The sequence below is a fragment of the Convolutriloba macropyga genome, unplaced genomic scaffold (genome assembly GCF_964194025.1).
Source record: "Convolutriloba macropyga unplaced genomic scaffold, txConMacr16.3 SCAFFOLD_1434, whole genome shotgun sequence".
Classification (NCBI taxonomy): domain Eukaryota; kingdom Metazoa; phylum Xenacoelomorpha; order Acoela; family Convolutidae; genus Convolutriloba; species Convolutriloba macropyga.
The window spans coordinates 42,501-51,062 of NW_027449447.1; positions in this window are offsets into that span (position 1 = coordinate 42,501).

The window sequence follows — 8,562 nt, forward strand, 5'->3', positions numbered from 1 at the left end:
CTCCCAAATGGCCTAACAGTGGCAGCCAATCAGAGTGCGAGAAAAGCGCTCCCAAATGGCCTAACAGTGGCAGCCAATCAGAGTGCGAGAAAAGCGCTCCCAAATGGCCTAACAGTGGCAGCCAATCAGAGTGCGAGAAAAGCGCTCCCAAATGGCCTAACAGTGGCAGCCAATCAGAGTGCGAGAAAAGCGCTCCCAAATGGCCTAACAGTGGCAGCCAATCAGAGTGCGAGAAAAGCGCTCCCAAATGGCCTAACAGTGGCAGCCAATCAGAGTGCGAGAAAAGCGCTCCCAAATGGCCTAACAGTGGCAGCCAATCAGAGTGCGAGAAAAGCGCTCCCAAATGGCCTAACAGTGGCAGCCAATCAGAGTGCGAGAAAAGCGCTCCCAAATGGCCTAACAGTGGCAGCCAATCAGAGTGCGAGAAAAGCGCTCCCAAATGGCCTAACAGTGGCAGCCAATCAGAGTGCGAGAAAAGCGCTCCCAAATGGCCTAACAGTGGCAGCCAATCAGAGTGCGAGAAAAGCGCTCCCAAATGGCCTAACAGTGGCAGCCAATCAGAGTGCGAGAAAAGCGCTCCCAAATGGCCTAACAGTGGCAGCCAATCAGAGTGCGAGAAAAGCGCTCCCAAATGGCCTAACAGTGGCAGCCAATCAGAGTGCGAGAAAAGCGCTCCCAAATGGCCTAACAGTGGCAGCCAATCAGAGTGCGAGAAAAGCGCTCCCAAATGGCCTAACAGTGGCAGCCAATCAGAGTGCGAGAAAAGCGCTCCCAAATGGCCTAACAGTGGCAGCCAATCAGAGTGCGAGAAAAGCGCTCCCAAATGGCCTAACAGTGGCAGCCAATCAGAGTGCGAGAAAAGCGCTCCCAAATGGCCTAACAGTGGCAGCCAATCAGAGTGCGAGAAAAGCGCTCCCAAATGGCCTAACAGTGGCAGCCAATCAGAGTGCGAGAAAAGCGCTCCCAAATGGCCTAACAGTGGCAGCCAATCAGAGTGCGAGAAAAGCGCTCCCAAATGGCCTAACAGTGGCAGCCAATCAGAGTGCGAGAAAAGCGCTCCCAAATGGCCTAACAGTGGCAGCCAATCAGAGTGCGAGAAAAGCGCTCCCAAATGGCCTAACAGTGGCAGCCAATCAGAGTGCGAGAAAAGCGCTCCCAAATGGCCTAACAGTGGCAGCCAATCAGAGTGCGAGAAAAGCGCTCCCAAATGGCCTAACAGTGGCAGCCAATCAGAGTGCGAGAAAAGCGCTCCCAAATGGCCTAACAGTGGCAGCCAATCAGAGTGCGAGAAAAGCGCTCCCAAATGGCCTAACAGTGGCAGCCAATCAGAGTGCGAGAAAAGCGCTCCCAAATGGCCTAACAGTGGCAGCCAATCAGAGTGCGAGAAAAGCGCTCCCAAATGGCCTAACAGTGGCAGCCAGCTAGAGCTAGCTTAAGTTAGCTTGGGTTAGCTTGAGTTAGCTTTAATTAGCTTTAATTAGCTTAAGCTAGCTTAAGTTAGCTTGGGTTAGCTTGAGTTAGCTTGAGCTAGCTTGAGTTAGCTTGAATTAGCTTGAGTTAGCTTGAATTAGCTTGAGTTAGCTTGAGTTAGCTTGAATTAGCTTGAGTTAGCTTGAGTTAGCTCGGGTTAGCTTGAGTTTGACTTCATTAACCCAAGTTAGCTTGGGTTAACTTCATTAAGTTAGCTTGAACTAGCTTGAGTTAGCTTGAGTTAGCTTGAGTTAGCTTGAGTTAGCTTGAGTTAGCTTGTCTTAGCTTTAGCTAGCTTGAGTTAGCTTGAACTAGCTTTAGCTACCTTGAGTTAGCTTGAGTTAGCTCGGGTTAGCTTGAGTTAGCTTGAGTTAGCTTGAGTTAGCTTTAGCTAGCTTGAGTTAGCTTGAGTTAGCTTGAGTTAGCTTGAGTTAGCTTGAATTAGCTTGAGTTAGCTTGAGTTAGCTTTAGCTAGCTTGGGTTAGCTTGAGCTAGCTTGAGTTAGCTCGGGTTAGCTTGAGTTAGCTTGAGTTAGCTTTAGCTAGCTTGAGTTAGCTTGAGTTAGCTTGAGTTAGCTTGAGTTAGCTTTAGCTAGCTTGAGTTAGCTTGAACTAGCTTGAGTTAGCTTGAGCTAGCTTGAGTTAGCTTGAGTTAGCTTGAGTTAGCTTTAGCTAGCTTGAGTTAGCTTGAACTAGCTTTAGTTAGCTTGAGTTAGCTTGAGTTAGCTTGAGTTAGCTTGAGTTAGCTTGTCTTAGCTTTAGCTAGCTTGAGTTAGCTTGAACTAGCTTTAGCTACCTTGAGTTAGCTTGAGTTAGCTCGGGTTAGCTTGAGTTAGCTTGAGTTAGCTTGAGTTAGCTTTAGCTAGCTTGAGTTAGCTTGAGTTAGCTTGAGTTAGCTTGAACTAGCTTGAGTTAGCTTGAGTTAGCTTGAGTTAGCTTGAGTTAGCTTGAGTTAGCTTGAGTTAGCTTGTCTTAGCTTTAGCTAGCTTGAGTTAGCTTGAACTAGCTTTAGCTACCTTGAGTTAGCTTGAGTTAGCTCGGGTTAGCTTGAGTTAGCTTGAGTTAGCTTGAGTTAGCTTTAGCTAGCTTGAGTTAGCTTGAGTTAGCTTGAGTTAGCTTGAGTTAGCTTGAATTAGCTTGAGTTAGCTTGAGTTAGCTTTAGCTAGCTTGGGTTAGCTTGAGCTAGCTTGAGTTAGCTCGGGTTAGCTTGAGTTAGCTTGAGTTAGCTTTAGCTAGCTTGAGTTAGCTTGAGTTAGCTTGAGTTAGCTTGAGTTAGCTTTAGCTAGCTTGAGTTAGCTTGAACTAGCTTGAGTTAGCTTGAGCTAGCTTGAGTTAGCTTGAGTTAGCTTGAGTTAGCTTTAGCTAGCTTGAGTTAGCTTGAACTAGCTTGAGTTAGCTTGAGTTAGCTTGAGTTAGCTTGTCTTAGCTTTAGCTAGCTTGAGCTAGCTTGAACTAGCTTTAGCTACCTTGAGTTAGCTTGAGTTAGCTCGGGTTAGCTTGAGTTAGCTTGAGTTAGCTTGAGTTAGCTTTAGCTAGCTTGAGTTAGCTTGAGTTAGCTTGAGTTAGCTTGAACTAGCTTGAGTTAGCTTGAGTTAGCTTGAGTTAGCTTGAGTTAGCTTGAGTTAGCTTGTCTTAGCTTTAGCTAGCTTGAGTTAGCTTGAACTAGCTTTAGCTACCTTGAGTTAGCTTGAGTTAGCTCGGGTTAGCTTGAGTTAGCTTGAGTTAGCTTGAGTTAGCTTTAGCTAGCTTGAGTTAGCTTGAGTTAGCTTGAGTTAGCTTGAGTTAGCTTGAATTAGCTTGAGTTAGCTTGAGTTAGCTTTAGCTAGCTTGGGTTAGCTTGAGCTAGCTTGAGTTAGCTCGGGTTAGCTTGAGTTAGCTTGAGTTAGCTTTAGCTAGCTTGAGTTAGCTTGAGTTAGCTTGAGTTAGCTTGAGTTAGCTTTAGCTAGCTTGAGTTAGCTTGAACTAGCTTGAGTTAGCTTGAGCTAGCTTGAGTTAGCTTGAGTTAGCTTGAGTTAGCTTTAGCTAGCTTGAGTTAGCTTGAACTAGCTTGAGTTAGCTTGAGTTAGCTTGAGTTAGCTTGTCTTAGCTTTAGCTAGCTTGAGCTAGCTTGAACTAGCTTTAGCTACCTTGAGTTAGCTTGAGTTAGCTCGGGTTAGCTTGAGTTAGCTTGAGTTAGCTTGAGTTAGCTTTAGCTAGCTTGAGTTAGCTTGAGTTAGCTTGAGTTAGCTTGAACTAGCTTGAGTTAGCTTGAGTTAGCTTGAGTTAGCTTGAGTTAGCTTGAGTTAGCTTGTCTTAGCTTTAGCTAGCTTGAGTTAGCTTGAACTAGCTTTAGCTACCTTGAGTTAGCTTGAGTTAGCTCGGGTTAGCTTGAGTTAGCTTGAGTTAGCTTGAGTTAGCTTTAGCTAGCTTGAGTTAGCTTGAGTTAGCTTGAGTTAGCTTGAGTTAGCTTGAATTAGCTTGAGTTAGCTTGAGTTAGCTTTAGCTAGCTTGGGTTAGCTTGAGCTAGCTTGAGTTAGCTCGGGTTAGCTTGAGTTAGCTTGAGTTAGCTTTAGCTAGCTTGAGTTAGCTTGAGTTAGCTTGAGTTAGCTTGAGTTAGCTTTAGCTAGCTTGAGTTAGCTTGAACTAGCTTGAGTTAGCTTGAGCTAGCTTGAGTTAGCTTGAGTTAGCTTGAGTTAGCTTTAGCTAGCTTGAGTTAGCTTGAACTAGCTTGAGTTAGCTTGAGCTAGCTTGAGTTAGCTTGAGTTAGCTTGAGTTAGCTTTAGCTAGCTTGAGTTAGCTTGAACTAGCTTGAGTTAGCTTGAGTTAGCTTGAGTTAGCTTGAGTTAGCTTGTCTTAGCTTTAGCTAGCTTGAGCTAGCTTGAACTAGCTTTAGCTACCTTGAGTTAGCTTGAGTTAGCTCGGGTTAGCTTGAGTTAGCTTGAGTTAGCTTGAGTTAGCTTGAGCTAGCTTGAGTTAGCTTGAGTTAGCTTGAGTTAGCTTTAGCTAGCTTGAGTTAGCTTGAACTAGCTTGAGTTAGCTTGAGCTAGCTTGAGTTAGCTTGAGTTAGCTTGAGTTAGCTTTAGCTAGCTTGAGTTAGCTTGAACTAGCTTGAGTTAGCTTGAGTTAGCTTGAGTTAGCTTGAGTTAGCTTGAATTAGCTTGAGTTAGCTTGAGTTAGCTTTAGCTAGCTTGGGTTAGCTTGAGCTAGCTTGAGTTAGCTCGGGTTAGCTTGAGTTAGCTTGAGTTAGCTTTAGCTAGCTTGAGTTAGCTTGAGTTAGCTTGAGTTAGCTTGAGTTAGCTTTAGCTAGCTTGAGTTAGCTTGAGCTAGCTGAGTTAGCTTGAGTTAGCTAGCTTGAGCTTGAGCTAGCTAGCTAGCTTGAGCTTGAGCTAGCTAGCTCGCTTGAGCTTGAGCTTGAGCTAGCTAGCTTGAGCTTGAGCTAGCTAGCTAGCTTGAGCTTGAGCTTGAGCTAGCTGGCTTGAGCTTGAGCTAGCTAGCTTGAGCTTGAGCTAGCTAGCTAGCTAGCTTGAGCTTGAGCTTGAGCTAGCTAGCTAGCTTGAGCTAGCTATCTAGCTTGAGCTTGAGCTAGCTAGCTAGCTTGAGCTTGAGCTTGAGCTTGAGCTAGCTGGCTTGAGCTTGAGCTAGCTAGCTTGAGCTTGAGCTAGCTAGCTAGCTTGAGCTTGAGCTTGAGCTAGCTGGCTTGAGCTTGAGCTAGCTAGCTTGAGCTTGAGCTAGCTAGCTAGCTTGAGCTTGAGCTTGAGCTAGCTAGCTAGCTAGCTTGAGCTTGAGCTTGAGCTTGAGCTAGCTAGCTTGAGCTTGAGCTAGCTAGCTAGCTTGAGCTTGAGCTTGAGCTAGCTAGCTTGAGCTTGAGCTTGAGCTAGCTAGCTTGAGCTTGAGCTTGAGCTAGCTAGCTTGAGCTTGAGCTTGAGCTAGCTAGCTTGAGCTTGAGCTTGAGCTAGCTAGCTAGCTAGCTTGAGCTTGAGCTAGCTAGCTTGAGCTTGAGCTAGCTAGCTAGCTTGAGATTGAGCTTGAGCTAGCTGGCTTGAGCTTGAGCTAGCTAGCTTGAGCTTGAGCTAGCTAGCTTGAGCTTGAGCTAGCTAGCTAGCTTGAACTTGAGCTAGCTAGCTAGCTTGAGCTTGAGCTTGAGCTAGCTAGCTAGCTTGAGCTTGAGCTTGAGCTAGCTGGCTTGAGCTTGAGCTAGCTAGCTTGAGCTTGAGCTAGCTAGCTTGAGCTTGAGCTAGCTAGCTAGCTTGAACTTGAGCTAGCTAGCTAGCTTGAGCTTGAGCTAGCTAGCTAGCTTGAGCTTGAGCTAGCTAGCTAGCTTGAGCTTGAGCTTGAGCTAGCTAGCTTGAGCTTGAGCTTGAGCTAGCTAGCTAGCTTGAGCTTGAGCTAGCTAGCTTGAGCTTGAGCTAGCTAGCTTGAGCTTGAGCTAGCTAGCTAGCTTGAGCTTGAGCTAGCTAGCTAGCTTGAGCTTGAGCTAGCTAGCTAGCTTGAGCTTGAGCTAGCTAGCTAGCTTGAGCTAGCTAGCTAGCTTGAGCTTGAGCTTGAGCTAGCTAGCTTGAGCTTGAGCTAGGCTAGCTAGCTTGAGCTTGAGCTAGCTAGCTAGCTTGAGCTTGAGCTAGCTAGCTAGCTTGAGCTTGAGCTTGAGCTAGCTAGCTTGAGCTTGAGCTTGAGCTAGCTAGCTAGCTTGAGCTTGAGCTAGCTAGCTTGAGCTTGAGCTAGCTAGCTTGAGCTTGAGCTAGCTAGCAAGCTTGTGCTTGAGCTAGCTAGCTAGCTTGAGCTTGAGCTTGAGCTAGCTAGCTTGAGCTTGAGCTAGCTAGCTTGAGCTGAGCTAGCTAGCTTGAGCTTGAGCTAGCTAGCAAGCTTGTGCTTGAGCTAGCTAGCTAGCTTGAGCTTGAGCTTGAGCTAGCTGGCTTGAGCTTGAGCTAGCTAGCTTGAGCTTGAGCTAGCTAGCTTGAGCTTGACCTAGCTAGCTAGCTTGAACTTGAGCTAGCTAGCTAGCTTGAGCTTGAGCTAGCTAGCTAGCTTGAGCTTGAGCTAGCTAGCTAGCTTGAGCTTGAGCTTGAGCTAGCTAGCTTGAGCTTGAGCTTGAGCTAGCTAGCTAGCTTGAGCTTGAGCTAGCTAGCTTGAGCTTGAGCTAGCTAGCTTGAGCTTGAGCTAGCTAGCTAGCTTGAGCTTGAGCTAGCTAGCTAGCTTGAACTTGAGCTAGCTAGCTAGCTTGAGTTTGAGCTAGCTAGCTTGAGCTTGAGCTAGCTAGCTTGAGCTTGAGCTAGCTAGCTAGCTTGAACTTGAGCTAGCTAGCTAGCTTGAGCTTGAGCTAGCTAGCTAGCTTGAGCTTGAGCTAGCTAGCTAGCTTGAGCTTGAGCTTGAGCTAGCTAGCTTGAGCTTGAGCTTGAGCTAGCTAGCTAGCTTGAGCTTGAGCTAGCTAGCTTGAGCTTGAGCTAGCTAGCTTGAGCTTGAGCTAGCTAGCTAGCTTGAGCTTGAGCTAGCTAGCTAGCTTGAACTTGAGCTAGCTAGCTAGCTTGAGCTTGAGCTAGCTAGCTTGAGCTTGAGCTAGCTAGCTAGCTTGAGCTTGAGCTTGAGCTAGCTAGCTAGCTAGCTTGAGCTTGAGCTTGAGCTTGAGCTAGCTAGCTTGAGCTTGAGCTAGCTAGCTAGCTTGAGCTTGAGCTTGAGCTAGCTAGCTTGAGCTTGAGCTTGAGCTAGCTAGCTTGAGCTTGAGCTTGAGCTAGCTAGCTTGAGCTTGAGCTTGAGCTAGCTAGCTTGAGCTTGAGCTTGAGCTAGCTAGCTAGCTAGCTTGAGCTTGAGCTAGCTAGCTTGAGCTTGAGCTAGCTAGCTAGCTTGAGATTGAGCTTGAGCTAGCTGGCTTGAGCTTGAGCTAGCTAGCTTGAGCTTGAGCTAGCTAGCTTGAGCTTGAGCTAGCTAGCTAGCTTGAACTTGAGCTAGCTAGCTAGCTTGAGCTTGAGCTTGAGCTAGCTAGCTAGCTTGAGCTTGAGCTTGAGCTAGCTGGCTTGAGCTTGAGCTAGCTAGCTTGAGCTTGAGCTAGCTAGCTTGAGCTTGAGCTAGCTAGCTAGCTTGAACTTGAGCTAGCTAGCTAGCTTGAGCTTGAGCTAGCTAGCTAGCTTGAGCTTGAGCTAGCTAGCTAGCTTGAGCTTGAGCTTGAGCTAGCTAGCTTGAGCTTGAGCTTGAGCTAGCTAGCTAGCTTGAGCTTGAGCTAGCTAGCTTGAGCTTGAGCTAGCTAGCTTGAGCTTGAGCTAGCTAGCTAGCTTGAGCTTGAGCTAGCTAGCTAGCTTGAACTTGAGCTAGCTAGCTAGCTTGAGCTTGAGCTAGCTAGCTAGCTTGAGCTAGCTAGCTAGCTTGAGCTTGAGCTTGAGCTAGCTAGCTTGAGCTTGAGCTAGCTAGCTAGCTTGAGCTTGAGCTAGCTAGCTAGCTTGAGCTTGAGCTAGCTAGCTAGCTTGAGCTTGAGCTTGAGCTAGCTAGCTTGAGCTTGAGCTTGAGCTAGCTAGCTAGCTTGAGCTTGAGCTAGCTAGCTTGAGCTTGAGCTAGCTAGCTTGAGCTTGAGCTAGCTAGCAAGCTTGTGCTTGAGCTAGCTAGCTAGCTTGAGCTTGAGCTTGAGCTAGCTAGCTTGAGCTTGAGCTAGCTAGCTTGAGCTTGAGCTAGCTAGCTTGAGCTTGAGCTAGCTAGCAAGCTTGTGCTTGAGCTAGCTAGCTAGCTTGAGCTTGAGCTTGAGCTAGCTGGCTTGAGCTTGAGCTAGCTAGCTTGAGCTTGAGCTAGCTAGCTTGAGCTTGACCTAGCTAGCTAGCTTGAACTTGAGCTAGCTAGCTAGCTTGAGCTTGAGCTAGCTAGCTAGCTTGAGCTTGAGCTAGCTAGCTAGCTTGAGCTTGAGCTTGAGCTAGCTAGCTTGAGCTTGAGCTTGAGCTAGCTAGCTAGCTTGAGCTTGAGCTAGCTAGCTTGAGCTTGAGCTAGCTAGCTTGAGCTTGAGCTAGCTAGCTAGCTTGAGCTTGAGCTAGCTAGCTAGCTTGAACTTGAGCTAGCTAGCTAGCTTGAGTTTGAGCTAGCTAGCTTGAGCTTGAGCTAGCTAGCTTGAGCTTGAGCTAGCTAGCTAGCTTGAACTTGAGCT